Source organism: Ambystoma mexicanum, chromosome 3p (genome assembly GCF_040938575.1).
Source record: "Ambystoma mexicanum isolate Mex_15411 chromosome 3p, UKY_AmexF1_1, whole genome shotgun sequence".
NCBI classification, from domain to species: Eukaryota; Metazoa; Chordata; class Amphibia; order Caudata; family Ambystomatidae; genus Ambystoma; species Ambystoma mexicanum.
This window is the reverse complement of record NC_090925.1, coordinates 136,952,732-136,967,244: the sequence shown is the minus strand read 5'-3', so window position 1 is coordinate 136,967,244 and position 14,513 is coordinate 136,952,732. Positions and strand designations below refer to the sequence as shown.

Below are 14,513 nucleotides of genomic sequence, written 5' to 3'. Positions count from 1 at the left end.
ATTTGAATGTCATTTTAGAGGCCATGGGCCTGATTTACAACGCGTTTTTCAAAGGGATTGCCCCATTGTGAAACCCTTTTGTAAATCAGGCCCCATGAGTGTAGTGTTTGGTACTCTGTTCTGTGTGCGCTTTGGCGAGGGTTCAGGGTTGTTAATGCCAAAGCCTGTCCCATAACAGGGCTTAATGCTGTTAGCATCCTGGGCTTACATCCGAGGTGTTTAACATTTTTGTTAGATGTGAAACAGCTTTGACTTCAGGGGTATTGGCCCCCTCTCACACATTATTGAGGAGCCGTCCCAGTAAAATACAAGCGCTCACTCAGCTGTTTCTTTCAGCTGAGGGAGTGCCCTTAACTATGAAAGGGAACATTCACCATGGCTTGCTTGGGTAAGCCTTTGCAAGCAGGATCCCCTTTCCTATTGGCCCAGCTCCTTGCACAATAACCAACCTTTGGGTTGTAAGAATGCAGGTGTCCCTGTGCTAGGGGTGCCTGCGCTCTTCTTTTCTGGGTGCATGGCTGAACTAAAGTTGTGGGGTTTCCCTTTAGGCTTTGGGGACCTGACTTCGAAGTGGGTTGGACCTCTGTCCTTTCCATCCATGTTAACTTTCTGGTCAGGGGATTTCTCTTTTTGTTTGGGTGTGCCCACCTGAGCTTTTTTCTGAACTCGAGTACTTACAAACCTGTCAACAGCTATGGCAAGCTCCCCAGGGTCTGTAATAGTCTTGTCCACAAGATGCATGTGTACTTCGACCTCACACTTCTTCAAGTCATGTTCACATGCAATAACATTGTACATCCCTTAAAATGTGTCAACTTTGTTGCCTGAAACCCACCCACTCAGATATTTCAATGACAAGTGTGTGAACGCTTCACATGTCTGCCCACTTTTCTTGACAAGCTGTATGAAGCTCTTGAGGTACTGTTTTGGGGTTTTACAGAACTTCATGAGAAGGGCCCTTTTCATGCTCTTATAAATGGGCCTTTCTTCAGGAGTTAACTGAAGAATTGCATCCGTCCGCTGTGTCGGTAACCAACTCATCAGGGCTGCAACACACAGTACCTCCTCCACCTCATGAGTGCTTCAAACCAATCAAAAATGTCCTTCCCCAATTCATAAGACTGCACTAAATCTTTGAGGATGTGGCGCATGGGTCTGTCACGGACACCACCTTGGTTAGAACCACTACTGCTTCCCTCGCTAGAGGTGGATCTGTTGGCCTCCTTCTTCTCTTAGAGTGCCAGCTTGCATAGCTCTATGGTGACCTTGTCCTGCTGTTTTTGTTCCTCCAGCGCTCATCTCCTCTACTCCAATAGGAGCTTTCTAGCCGCTACATCGTTTAAAGCAGGAACAATTACCGGGCCACTTAGAGACTATGCCAAATCCTGGGACCTGCAGGATACTGCACTAGCCCCTGACCTTGCTGACACTCTGGAGTGTTGAGAACCAAACTTACCTCCCTGAGGGGTAGTTAGTGGGCAACACTACTTAGGTTGTCTTCCTTGCCATCTTCCAGCACCCCCTGTGGAAGGTCTTCAACATTCGGGTACACAGGGTGTAGCCCCTCCCCTGGGGTCTCTTCCCCAGCCCCCCTAGCTTCTACCCAAGCTTGGAGGCTGATCAGCAGCTCAGGTTTATTAATCCTGATTCTGTGGGGATGTTCCCCTCTCTTGGCATTGGATGCACTGGACATATTTGCTCATGCCTTTCACAGTCTCTATGTCAAGATGCATGATTATTAATAAATACCTGGCAGTCTTCTAAACACTGACTGCAAGAGTACTTTTATCGTGGGTGACTAAGTTGTGCACAAGGCTCCAACTAGATCCGACCATCTGCCACCTATGTGATGAATTAAATTCCGAGGCACCAGTGTTCCAGGGGTGAATACTGGTTTCTAAACCATCAATCAGCACCACGCATCTCATACACCAGAATGGATCCGAACAGATTGGATTAACCAAGCATAAAATTAAAATTATAAACTTCCTTGTCCAATTTTGGTAGGCTGGATGGAACGGCAGGCTTATCGTCTCTAAAGGTCATGGATCATTGGTTACTTGCAACACAGCAAAAATTGTAATTAACCAATGACAAAAGGAATGTCCAGTAAAGGTTGTATAAAAAATATCTACTTTATTATTGTCATAACAAACCATCTAATAACACTATTAACCCTTTAAGTGCCATAGGTATTTCTCCCAGGGCCTTTTTTGATGATTTCGGTATGTGGCCATTTAATGGCTTGTAACTTTTTTGCTACATGAGATATCTCGGCCAAATTTGGCTCCTTTTTTTCCCACATGTAGGCGGTCGTAACGCGCTCCAGGAATCCTAGGTTGCTGTAGGGGAGTGAGAGAAAATAAGCAAAAAGGGCAAACATTTTGGGTTTTTTCAAAAAATGCCAATAAAATGATGTACAAAGAAGCCTGTGGTTTTTTCCTTGTAAGAGCTAGGAACGAATGGTTTGCTGTGCTGAGTTCCCCAATTTCCTGGCTTTCAAAAACAGGTTGAGTGGAAACGACAAAAAAATATTTTGATTTGGTTATCAACCGTTTTGTGAGAGGTAGGCGATTTTGGCAATTTTTGCCAATTGGACATGCATGGACAGAATGGAAGAAAGGGGTAGGAAAGCCGAATTGGAGGACAGAAAAGGATATATTTCTGAAAAGTAGACAAAATTCCAAGTTTAGCAAGGGGTGATTTGCATAGGTCAGGCAACAACTAGGTAGGGGAAACTGCCATAGATTGGGGGAAAAGCAGGAAAATGACCGAAAAAAAGCTATGTGTTGGACATGGTTGGCTTGGTACGGCAATGGCTTCTATGAATTTTGAGAAAAGCAATGCTCCGCTACATTCCCCCGACTCTTGCAGTTAGGAGCGCACACATTTTTTGTAGTGATTTACAAAACAAGCAATACCACAAGCCAAACACTAAGCCATGGTACACAGGAGTTTTACGCTCACGGCCTGAACAGATGCACTTAGCATGTGTAAATCGGGAAAACCAATGTGGTGAGGAATGGCAAGCATCCATTTTTTGAAAGAGCACAGGCAGACCTTTTCAAGGGTAGGTGACTTGTGCAGGTTACAAAAGTGTATGGTGGCTAAAGCAGCGACTAAATGTAGGTCACATTTGGGAAATGAAAGGGTTGTGAGACAAAGGGCACCAGCAAATGGGTCAAAACGTTATGAAAACCACACAAACACAACACATGGCCTACCGTCCCGTGTTCCCACAGGTGTCCCGATGAAAATGGTTCCTCACATGTGTGGGTGCACCTACCTGGCCGCCAAGGGGAAAGCCTAAAACACAAGTAACCCCAAGTCCGTTTTCAGACTGGAATTTCAGACGCTCTGCCGACCGGCAAAACATACAGATATGGGCCTTGGGTGTCCAAGCCATCAAGGAAAACAGGGAACCCCATGCATTTCCAAAAAGAGGATACCAGTGGGAATCCGCAGAGGTATGATTTGCGCAAATCGCCCCAGAATTTATTACCCAGACACCCCCGCAAAGTCAGAAATGTGGGAAAAAAACCACATTTTTCATTTTGTCGAGGGTTCTGGGTAAAACAGTCTGGTCCGCTTCGCGCAAGTCGGACCTCTGTGGATTCCTACTGGTGGCCTCTTTTCAGAAATGTATGGGGTTCCCTGATTTCCTTGCTGGCTTCGACACCCTAGGCCCAAATCTGTAGGTTATCTCCCCAAACCCTTTTGTGGTTACCATTGGGTTAGCCTTTTCCCTTTGCGGCTAGATTGGTGAACCCACACATGTGAGGTACCGTTTTCATTGGGACTCCTGTGGGAATGCGGGAAGGTATGACATCTGTTCTTGGCGGTGTGTTTCGGTGGTTGAGCAGAGTGAAATGTCTGGAAATTGTGTTTTTTACTTGGCTTGGTGTTCCCCGTGGGTTTCTCTTTTCCTTTTGCGCCCCCGGTAGGTGCACCCACACATGTGAGGTACCATTTTCATCGGGACACATGTGGGGATGCGGGAAGGTAGGTCATGTGTTGTTGGAGGTGTGTTTAGGTTGGTGGCCAGAGTGAAATGTCTGGGAATTGTCTTCATTTCCAGCCAATTTCAGAGACATTTCCCTGTGTCCACTCACCGAAACACGTTGCCAACAACAGATGTCATACCTTCTCGCGTTCCCACAGGCGTCCCGACGAAAAAGGTACCTCACATGTGTGGGTGCACCTACTGGGGGCGCAATAGGGTAACCCGCTGGTAACCCCAAGCCTTTCGCCACAACACAATTTGTTCATGTGGGCAACCTACAGATTTGGGCCTAGGGTGTCGAAGCCAGCAAGGAAAAAAGGGAACCCCATGCATTTCCCAAAAAGAGGACACCCGTGGGAATGTACAGAGGTCTGACATGCGCAAATCGGCCCAGAATTTATTACCCAGAACCCCAGACAAAGTGAACATTGTGTTTTTTCCCTACCAAATATCACACTTTGTCAGGGATTGTGGATTCCCAAGGGTGTCCTCTTTTGGGAAATGCATGGGGTTCCCTGTTTTCCTTGCTGTCTTTGTATTACCTGAAGTTTGTTGATCTTTTGGTTCTTCGTGCCAGCATAGAGGGCATTGCAGTAGTCCAATCTGGTCAGAATGTGGGCTCTGGTCAGGGTAATACAGCAGTTGGGAGACAGGAAGGGTCTGCAGGCATTAATGACTTTAGAGGTATAGGCTGCCACAGAGATGGTGGCATTCACTTGTTTAGATAGTGTGAGTGAAGAGTCCAGATAGAAACCGAGGGTTTTTACTTTTTTGACACTTTTATCAGGTTGCCGTCTATGTTGAAGGTTTGGAAGTCATTGTTTAGTTTATTGAGATGAAATTGTGACCCTATGTAAGTTCTGTCTTTTCGTCATTTAGGCTTGGATGGTTAGATAGATAGCGTTAAGAGTGGCAGAGTCTACGTCATCGGGTTTGGGTGTCATCTGCATAGTTAGTGTAGGTGCCAGAACTCTGCATATTATCATGCCTTCTTCCCAGCCATCTGGAGAATGTACTGTTCCTCAGATCTGCATCTGGCCTCTTTCCTTGCAGCTTCGTATTTCTTCATCAGTCATTCCTGGACGATTGAGTCCTCTGTTTACTTCCCACCTGATTCCTGCTCCTTTCATTCCAGGCTGCTCATATCTGACCACATTATTTCTGGTGAACGTTCTTGCTCTTGTATTTAAATCTTGAACATATTCATCTTCATCTGGTGCTGTAACGCGCACCTGATTCTCGCAGAGGCGCCGGTCTTGACTGGGCGACTACCGTATCTTCAAAGGTGATGTGTAGCACCCGGTTGGCTCTTTGGGCTGGACCTCTGTGCACTGTATGCCTGACGTGTAGAGTAAGATGTCTGCAGATAGAAAATATGGGGTTAATGAACTGGGGTTATTGGGGTGTCCCTATCTCTTTCCTCTTCTCCTCTCCTGTAGACCCCCAAAGGTTAACGCTCTCACCTTAGGTAAGTGAATGCCGAGCTCTCCATCTGCCTCGGGGCAGGGTGCTGTAACCAGTTTCTTCACTGGATAGGTAGCGCAGGCCTCTTGACTTCAGAGGACTGCTGTCCGTCGTTTACTGCACGAACGGTAAGTTTCGAGCCATTCAAATGTCTTTAAAGTCTTTAGTAATGATGTCTCTTGTTTTGCAGGGTTCCGGCGATGGCGGATGACGGGCTGAAGTGAGTTGAAGATGGAGCCCGTGTGATGAATAGAAGCGCCTGGAAGCACGTAAGTAAGCGCTTGTTGCCTGCTTCACTATGCGCTCTAACTGTCTTTTTATTTTGCAGGTACGAGTTCGGAGCGGCTGCAGGGTGCCGGAATACCCACTGGATTAGATGTGGAAAGGAGTCATGGCACGTGAGTATTAAAGTTCCCCAATGTCTTTAAACGCACCTTGTTTTGTCTTTCAGATGCGGGATGCAGCGCCGAAGAGTAGGTAAGCCTTTGCCTTTCAGATGCCGGAATGCTAACCTGTTCTTTCTTGTCTTTATAGGTGTTGTGAAGCTGAAGACTGGATTCAGGATGGTAAGCCTTTGCCTTTCAGATGCCGGAATGCTAACCTGTTCTTTCTTGTCTTTATAGGTGTTGCTGAAGACTGGATTCAGGATGGTAAGCCTTTTTCCTTATGCCCAGGACCGGATGCAGAAGACACGATGAGCGTTCTGCTGCAGAGGTTGCAGAATAACACAAAGCAAGATTCATCCACCGGCTGTGGTTTAAATAGCCTCCTGTAGTGCTTAGGTGTCTCCTTCCACAGCCACGCCTAAGTAAGAAAAGAGTTCCTGGTAAGAAAAGAGTTCCTGCCTTCCAGAAGAGTTCCAGTGTTCTGAATCTAGGGAGTGGCTCCAGCCCCACCCAACAGGAAAAGTAGTTCCAAACAGAAGAGGATCAGAGGCTCAACTGGCAGGCAAGTAAGCAGCATGGTCTGCTGAAGGTAAGTCCACCCAAGCATTATGAGCCCGGCGCTTCCAGCGCTGGGACTGGGCATATTTATGAGCCTGGTGCCACTGGCGCCAGGACTGGGTCCAAAAGGTCCCAATTGGGACTGGTTGGCACTCGGAACCTGGGTTATGGATCTGCTTCCAAGGGAGTTGGGAAAACCCTGACCTTTTGGAAGCAGAGATCATGACAGTACCCCCCCTCAAGGCCCCTCCCAAACCGGGCTTCTCCGGGGGTTTTGGCTTGTCAGGAAATGTTCGGTGAAATCTTTTGATTAGGCGAGGAGCGTGGACATATTCAGCAGGTTCCCAGGATCTCTCTTGGGGGCCGTAGCCTTTCCAGTCAATTAGGTAGAATAGTTTAGATTTGGAGATCTTGGAGTCCAGAATGCTTTTGACTTCAAACTCGAGTTCTCCATCCACTAGGATAGGTTTTGGAGATTTGGTTAGTCGGGTTTGAGGTTGCACGGGTTTTAATAGAGAGACGTGGAAGACCGGATGTATCTTCATGTGCGGGGGCAAGTCCAACTTGACCGCTACTGGGTTTACTATGGTAGTGATGGAATAGGGACCAAGGTATCTTGGGTTGAATGTGCGTGGCCCTTTTAGAGATAGATATTTGGTGGATAACCAGACTTGATCCCCTACTTGATAGTGAGGGGCTTCCTTCCGATGTTGATCTGCTCCTTTCTTGTATTGTTCTTTAGCCCTTTGAAGGTGAGAAACAGCTTCCTTAAAGGCTTGGGTGATTGTAGAATGCAGGTAGTCTACTGCTGGTGTTTCAAGATCTTGGAGGGGATCCAACTCCGAGGTTCGAGGGTGACTGCCGTACAAAAGAAAAAACGGGGTTTTCCCAGTTCCCGAATGGACAGAGTTATTGTAGGCATACTCGGCTATCCAAAGGATATCTTTCCAAGTTTTTTCAGTTTGTTGCAGCATGCAGTGTAAATACTGTTCCAGAGTTTGATTGGTCCTCTCGGTTTGTCCGTCGGTCTGAGGGTGGTGACTGGTCGATAGTCTCACATCAATTTGAGCCGACCGACAGCAACTTCGCCAAAAATGAGAAATAAATTGACTACCTCGATCCGAAATTAGAACCGAAGGAAAACCGTGCAGTCGGACGATGTTTTCGAGAAATTCCCGGGCCAGAGTTGCTGCTGTTGGCAAGCCTTTGAGCGGAATGAAATGCGCCATCTTGGAGAATAAGTCCACGATTACTAGAATCGTATTGTATCCGGAGCATGGAGGTAGATCGGTGATGAAGTCCATAGAAAGCGTATGCCAAGGGCGAGGTGGGATGTCAATAGGGCGTAAGAGGCCTGCTGGTCTTTCCTTTTGACTCTTGTTTTGGGCGCATATCCACAGGACATTATAAAGTCTCTGATATCTTTTTTCCAAGACGGCCACCAGAAGTAGCGCTTGATCTTTTCTGAGGTCTTGGCTATACCGGGATGACCTTCCATTAAAGAGTCGTGATAACAAGAGATTACTTTTTTCTGTAAATCTGTGCTGGGTAGGTATAATCGTTCTTGGAAATACAATAAGTTGTCCTTTACTGCAAAGTCCTTTCCCTGCAGATGCCAATTCTGTATGTCTGCTGGAGTTACAAGTTGCCTGGCTTTATCCTTAACTTCCTCTATGGATTCTGTGGCGATTACACCCAGAATTCTTTGTTCGGGAATGATTGGTACAGGTTTAGGGTTGACCAAGTGTTCTTCCACTCCCATCCGAGAAAGGGCATCGGCTTTACCGTTCTTTGTACCAGATCGATAGGTAATTATGAAGTCAAACTCGGCAAAGAATAATGCCCAACGGAGTTGTCTAGAGGATTGGGCTTTTGCGGTCTTCAAATATTGCAGGTTTCGGTGATCCGTAATCACAGTAACGGTGTGTCGGGCCCCCAGCAGATAATGCCGCCAAGCCTTAAAGGCAGACTTGATAGCCAGAAGTTCCTTGTCAGTAATCGTGTAATTGATTTCAGGAGGCGAGAATTTGCGGGACCAAAATGCCACGGGATGCAACTGATTGGTTACCGGGTCCTTTTGTGATAGAACTGCCCCCATGGCAAGGCTTGAAGCATCAGTTTCCACGATGTAGGGGAGTTCGGGGCGAGGGTGTTTTAAGATTGGTGCAGAGATAAATTTAGTCTTCAAATCCTGGAAAGCTTGTTCCGCCTCGGTAGACCATTCAAAACGTTTGTTTTTCTTTAACAAGGCAGTGATGGGCTGGACTATTCGAGAGAATTCGGGGATAAACCTGCGGTAAAAGTTAGCGAAGCCTAACATGCTTTGCACACCTTTTACGGAGGATGGTGATGGCCATTTGAGAACTGCATCGACCTTCTTTGAATCCATACGCACTCCGCCAGGTGATAATATGAATCCCAAGAATTCAACTTCAGTCACGTTGAAAACACATTTTTCCAACTTAGCGAAAAGTTTGTGTTGATGCAATCTTTCGAGGACCATTTTCACGTGTTTCCGATGTTCAGATTCCGATGAAGAATAAACGAGGATGTCGTCAATGTAAACAACAACACATACATCTATGAGCTCTCTGAGGACATCGTTCATAAAATATTGAAAGGCGGCCGGGGCATTGCAAAGTCCGAAGGGCATGACCTGATATTCAAATAGCCCATACTTGGTGCGGAAGGCCGTCTTCCATTCATCGCCCTCTTTTACTCGTACCAAGTGGTAAGCTCCTCTAAGATCCAGCTTTGTATATATGCATGCTTTTCTGACTTGGTCCAGGAGTTCAGGGATCAAAGGTAACGGATATCTATTCTTAACGGTGATCTGGTTCAGGGAGCGATAATCGATACAAGTTCTAAGGTCTCCTTCCTTTTTTGGAACGAAGAACAAAGCTGAAGAAGCAGGGGACTTGGAAGGACGAATAAACCCATTTGCCAGGTATTGATCCAGGTATTGTCGAAGGTGAAGGTTCTCAGGCTCGGTGAGGGCATAAATTCTACTACAAGGAGGAGTAGATCCAGGTATCAGGTCTATCTGGCAGTCATAAAACCTATGAGGAGGTAGAGAGTTAGCCTGATCCTTTCGGAAAACATCTTGGTATTCTAGGTATTCGGGAGGTAACTGGGGAGTCTCTGAAGAAATTGCGGCCAGTGCAACACCAGGTGGAGGGTGACAAGTAGAGACACATTCTGGAAACTCGACCGTTCTTGCTCGCCAATCGATCAGAGGATTGTGTTTCTCTAACCAAGGTATTCCTAGAATAATCTGAAACTGAGGGGCCTTGATCACATCGAACACGATCTTCTCATGGTGTCCATCTTGACTTACTAGCGTCACCTCTTGAGTGGTATGCGTTACTGGCCCGGAGGCTATCTCCGTACCATCCACCGTAGTAATGACGTCCTTTACAGCCTTGGGACAAAGAGTTAGATTCATCCTCAAAACCATTTCATGATCCACATAATTGCCGATGGCACCGCTGTCGACGTAAGCTTCAATTGCATGTAATCGATCCGGATTATCAGGGCTAATGAGGACCATAGGTATCACGAAATGCGAGGTCACGGAACTGGTTTTCACGCTCGGCAAGAGGACCTCTATTCTTGTCGGGCGAGGTCGTTTCCCTGCTCAGAGTTTGTAACTTTGGTAACTGCAGCTCCTACTGCCTTCTTGGCAGGTTTCACCGGACAGTCTCGAAGAAAGTGCCCTGAGTTTCCGCAATATAGGCATAATTGCAACTGTTTCCTCCTTTCCCGCTCCCTTTGTGTTAGAGGACCTTTCAGACCCCCTATTTGCATGGGTTCCCCGGAGTCTACTCCTTTGGAAGGAGTTGGCGGTTTGGAAAATACTCGAGCATCAAACTTGGAACGATCGGCCTTCCTGTTCTGCAGCCTGTGATCTATTTGAACAACCAAGTCTATATAATCCGAACAGTCTTGTGGGGGATTCACTACTTGGGCTAAAACGTCTTTGAGCTCTCCACGTAGACCTCTATAAAACAGCGTAATCCTTTTGTCCTCAGGCCATTGAGTTTCCACTATTAGCCTATTGAAAGATGCAATATAAGCCAAAAGGTCTTGATTACCCTGTCGCAATGAAAGAAGCTCATTGTCCAAGGCCTGCCCCTGTGAATGTCTTGCGAACAGTTTTTCCATACTAAGCTGAAAGACTTGAAAATCATGGAGAACCGGATCATCTTGATTAACTAGAGGGATCGACCAGTCTGCCGCATTGCCACTAAGGTACGAAAGTACAAAAGCTACTTTTGCTTGATCAGTTGGAAAGGCTGCTGACCGGCATAAGAAGTGCAACCGGCACTGATTGATAAATACTGCAAACCTCTTTGGGTCACCAGAAAATCGTTCGGGCGGAGCCAGAGGTACATTCCCAGGTAGGTTGATCTGCACTGGATTCATAGAGGATGTTGAAGGAAGATTTGCCCCTGATGCGGGTAAAGGGGTCTGTCCGGCTTGTGACTGTAGCACTTGTCTAGCAAGATTGTCTGTTCTCTCCTTGGAAATAATTAGTTCCCTTCTTAGAGCATTCGTTTCCTGACGAGCTGCATGCACTTCTGCCCTTAGTTCCCCAAGTAACCGGGCTAGGGGGTCAGTATCCGAGGTTTCCATAGCGCCTGGGCGAGAGTTTTGCGGTAGGCTTTGTGTTCTGTAACGCTCACCTGATTCTCGCAGAGGCGCCGGTCTTGACTGGGCGACTACCGTATCTTCAAAGGTGATGTGTAGCACCCGGTTGGCTCTTTGGGCTGGACCTCTGTGCACTGTATGCCTGACGTGTAGAGTAAGATGTCTGCAGATAGAAAATATGGGGTTAATGAACTGGGGTTATTGGGGTGTCCCTATCTCTTTCCTCTTCTCTCCTGTAGACCCCCAAAGGTTAACGCTCTCACCTTAGGTAAGTGAATGCCGAGCTCTCCATCTGCCTCGGGGCAGGGTGCTGTAACCAGTTTCTTCACTGGATAGGTAGCGCAGGCCTCTTGACTTCAGAGGACTGCTGTCCGTCGTTTACTGCACGAACGGTAAGTTTCGAGCCATTCAAATGTCTTTAAAGTCTTTAGTAATGATGTCTCCTGTTTTGCAGGGTTCCGGCGATGGCGGATGACGGGCTGAAGTGAGTTGAAGATGGAGCCCGTGTGATGAATAGAAGCGCCTGGAAGCACGTAAGTAAGCGCTTGTTGCCTGCTTCACTATGCGCTCTAACTGTCTTTTTATTTTGCAGGTACGAGTTCGGAGCGGCTGCAGGGTGCCGGAATACCCACTGGATTAGATGTGGAAAGGAGTCATGGCACGTGAGTATTAAAGTTCCCCAATGTCTTTAAACGCACCTTGTTTTGTCTTTCAGATGCGGGATGCAGCGCCGAAGAGTAGGTAAGCCTTTGCCTTTCAGATGCCGGAATGCTAACCTGTTCTTTCTTGTCTTTATAGGTGTTGTGAAGCTGAAGACTGGATTCAGGATGGTAAGCCTTTGCCTTTCAGATGCCGGAATGCTAACCTGCTCTTTCTTGTCTTTATAGGTGTTGCTGAAGACTGGATTCAGGATGGTAAGCCTTTTTCCTTAGGCCCAGGACCGGATGCAGAAGACACGATGAGCGTTCTGCTGCAGAGGTTGCAGAATAACACAAAGCAAGATTCATCCACCGGGTGTGGTTTAAATAGCCTCCTGTAGTGCTTAGGTGTCTCCTTCCACAGCCACGCCTAAGTAAGAAAAGAGTTCCTGGTAAGAAAAGAGTTCCTGCCTTCCAGAAGAGTTCCAGTGTTCTGAATCTAGGGAGTGGCTCCAGCCCCACCCAACAGGAAAAGTAGTTCCAAACAGAAGAGGATCAGAGGCTCAACTGGCAGGCAAGTAAGCAGCATGGTCTGCTGAAGGTAAGTCCACCCAAGCATTATGAGCCCGGCGCATCCAGCGCTGGGACTGGGCATATTTATGAGCCTGGTGCCACTGGCGCCAGGACTGGGTCCAAAAGGTCCCAATTGGGACTGGTTGGCACTCGGAACCTGGGTTATGGATCTGCTTCCAAGGGAGTTGGGAAAACCCTGACCTTTTGGAAGCAGAGATCATGACAGGTGCTGACCATTCTGCCACCCATACCAGGGATGCCGTTCCCCCCTGAAATTGACCTCTTGTATGGCAGAGTGCAAGGTGAGTCAGACAATGAGCTGTTTGGATGTCTAGCTCTGTAGCTATGAATATCTTGGATGTTCCCATAACATAAGGTAGGAGTGCACATACATAGCAATCCTCCTCAGAAGTCCTCTTTTCCACCTCTTTCATATGTTGATACCACATGTTATTCCACAAGTGTACTGTATTGTCTAGATAATCATTTAACTCAAAATCATCCTCTCTAGTACTTCGCTTGGGCCTCGTTCTTGCTAAATGAGCTTGTACAAGGAACTCATGAAATATATCAGAATACACCCTTCCTACAGGAGGAATCTTAGGAACACTTGTCAGGGAAATCAGTGACTTCACATGCGTCACTGGTGTAGAGACAATCACATATGGCCTTGGCTTTCTTGCAATGTCTAACTCTGCATAAGTCACTGGAGTAGGGAGGAACAGAGGGACTGCTGCTTTCTTTGGACCAATAAAGTAAACAGTGTGTATCAATAGAAGCAGAAAAACAACAATGAATATTGTACATGCATATGTTATGCACCAATACATTTGACCCCACCATTGGTGTCTCTCCATACATCGTTGAATCTGCTCACTTTCTGGAACTGCATAATGCTCAATAGACCTCATTATGCCCGTAATTAATTTTAAGGAAGGAAAACCTTTGTTAATTAGGCAATCTCGTTAAATGCCCAGGCAGCTGTCTTAATTGCTCTATAATTGCTGCCAATAATCGTCTAATCGACGGGCCAATTTTAGGATCTTAGACAAAATTACGCACATCAGTGCTCCTCCCAACAAGAGCAGGGTAAGCTAGGAGTGTAAAAATGAAGACAGCAAGATGTAGTCTGTGAACATCAACATCTGATAACACCATTTACGCGACCAAAGAGAAATTCAGTGAGAAACGAATCGGGGAACTGCTCCCTCTTCCAGTCGTCGAAAATGAAATCAAGATAAGGCATTTTTCATTTACTTCAGCACTTCCTAGGGTCCAATGTCAACAAGCTCATGTGGGTCATGAACAGTTGCTTTTACACTCCTACTAAATATCTATAGGAGTGTTAAAAAATGAGCCACAGTCCACATGCACACTTGCATTTAATCACAGAATAGCCATGTGTCCTTCTTCCTCGTCATCGATCGAGTTTGCACGTGCTGAACTACTTCTTCTTGACTTGCATCCAAAAAGGTTGGGGGTATGTTGGCCTCACCAGCATATGGTTTTATATCACTTAAGTGGATCCTGGCTGGTCTTTCTTGGACTTTAACTGCTGAGGGTGTAATGTTTTCCACGATAAAAGGACTACTAAACCTAGGCTTGTGCCACTTCCTAGTGAAATTGCGAATTAGAATTGTATCACCATTAAAGAGTTTAGGTTAACATAGATTCTAAGGTCCAGTTGCTGAATGGTCTTCATATGTGTCCTGAGATCAACACCCCTACCGCTTGAGTTGATCTAAAATGACAGAGAACTAGCGGTCATACATGTTCAATATGCATGTAACTCAGTTCCTAACAATTCTGCAGTTTCTGGGTATCGCTTCTATTCCTCGATGGAGGAGTCAGGGGCGTTCTCATCCGCCTCCATGTAAATAGCTCATGGGGCGTGGTCCGACCCAGGCTGATTCCTTAATGCATATAATGCAAGGGGCAGGCAGTGCAGCCACCCCTTTTTCAGTATCAATTTAAGCTTGGCTATCCTTTCCTTGAGAAGGCCGTTGAGGCTCTCACATATCCTGTTCGCTTGCGGGTGATAAGCAGAAGAAAACTTATTTTTAATACTGAGTAGAAGACTAATCTGTTCAAACACCTCATTTACAAAATGGGGACCATTGTCGGACCTCAACACCTCACATACTCCGCATCTAGGGAATACTTCCTGGACTAAACACTTTGCAGCGCAAGTGGCATCAGGATGTGTGCATGGACCAGCTTCAATCCATCTCAAAAAGGGGC

General features: G+C 46.6%; 1 protein-coding gene across 1 annotated transcript in view; it reads left to right on the top strand.

Annotated features, from left to right (window-relative positions):
* The window catches only part of LOC138580166 (killer cell lectin-like receptor subfamily B member 1A), a 162,955-nt gene that overhangs the window by 136,552 nt on the left and 11,890 nt on the right, over positions 1-14,513 (top strand). The window lies entirely within an intron of this gene.